The sequence below is a fragment of the Balaenoptera ricei genome, chromosome 10 (assembly GCF_028023285.1).
Source record: "Balaenoptera ricei isolate mBalRic1 chromosome 10, mBalRic1.hap2, whole genome shotgun sequence".
NCBI lineage: Eukaryota > Metazoa > Chordata > Mammalia > Artiodactyla > Balaenopteridae > Balaenoptera > Balaenoptera ricei.
In genome coordinates, this window is record NC_082648.1 from 6,770,847 (window position 1) to 6,771,752 (window position 906).

Consider the following 906-nt stretch of genomic DNA (forward strand, 5'->3'; position numbering starts at 1 on the left):
CTTTCTTTAGACACTTTCTTTAAAACATTAAACCTGGTTTTAGGTTATGTTTTTTTCCCAGGAGCTATTAAGTTGCTCTTTGTACTTAGAGGCCCTACTTGGCTTGTCTCTACTTGGCAACTCCCTCTCTTTTGTCTCAGCAGATGGTCCTGCATCTGAACTTGCTGAGAATCAGGGCCATCAGGAAAGAACTGCCCCCTATAAATTTACCTCTACATGCATCTATTGCCTTTTTCTTCCTTCCCTGTGTCTCAGAGGAACAAGTATTCCTCCTCTGCAAGGATAATCCCTGTATTCTGCTTCTCAACTTTCTGTCTTCCCAGGACTTCACTTAACTAGACTTCATCTTTAATTTCTCCCTCCTGACTGGCTCTTTCCCTTCATTAAATAAGCATGCTCAACTATTTCCCATGCAAACCAAACAAAAATCGAACCGGTCCCCTCATCAGTCAACCAAACGAAATAACTGTTCCTCAGCTGTGAATGCCCCACCCCCAGCCTGGCCCCTGTCTCAGGAAGCCAAGCTCCTTCAGGGAAGTGGGCCATGCTTGCTGCCTCCACTCAAGTCCATTCTGTCCACAGCACCCACTGTGCTGTTTCCTGCCCTCACCAAACACTGAATCTGCTTTGCTGAGGTCACCACTGACTTCCATATACTGCCAAAGCTGGTGGACACACTTATTTCTGATCTTCCCTTCCGTAAATGTGGTGTTTGATCCTGAGGCAGGTCTGCCACACCTGGTTGTGCAGATGGTGCACTGCACAATTCTGGCGGGGGGGTGGGGCACCATTAATGCGGTCCAGGTGAATGATGCTCCCCAGTGTTGCGCATCACAACTGTGTGGCTGCGCTCAGCGGCCTTGCACTGATGACCAGTCTCTCCTTTATTGTAATTAATTAATTTAT